The sequence below is a fragment of the Cryptotermes secundus genome, unplaced genomic scaffold (assembly GCF_002891405.2).
Source record: "Cryptotermes secundus unplaced genomic scaffold, Csec_1.0 scaffold5206, whole genome shotgun sequence".
NCBI lineage: Eukaryota > Metazoa > Arthropoda > Insecta > Blattodea > Kalotermitidae > Cryptotermes > Cryptotermes secundus.
In genome coordinates this window covers 39,951-40,265 of record NW_019740020.1, presented here as the reverse complement: position 1 = coordinate 40,265, position 315 = coordinate 39,951, and the positions used below count along the sequence as shown (strand labels likewise).

Genomic DNA, 315 nt, shown 5'->3' with positions numbered 1-315 from the left:
CGCCGTGCCACTGTCGCGCGACGGGATGTCTTCCTGCAGGGGGCAGCCAACTTCTTCTGGGGTACACTCTTTTCCCGCGTCGAATTCTTCATATTCCGCTTCTTTCGGTCCCTACGCCTTTTCTTCTTCTGTTCTCCGACCGGCAATAATTCGGCTTCTTCTATGGGTACCTCTCGTAAGCCCGCCGCCTCAGGTTTCCTGTTCGCTGAGGCCGGCTTTTCTCCTTCTGGACGTGCCTCTGTTTCTCGGCAGGCCATCGTCACTCTGACCGGTATCACTGTGGGGACCTCCTCTTGTTGTGCCGCCGCAGGTTTC

General features: G+C 57.5%; 1 long non-coding RNA gene across 1 annotated transcript in view; it reads left to right on the top strand.

The window, feature by feature from the left end:
- The window catches only part of LOC111872277, an 11,993-nt gene that overhangs the window by 346 nt on the left and 11,332 nt on the right, over positions 1 to 315 (top strand). The window lies entirely within an intron of this gene.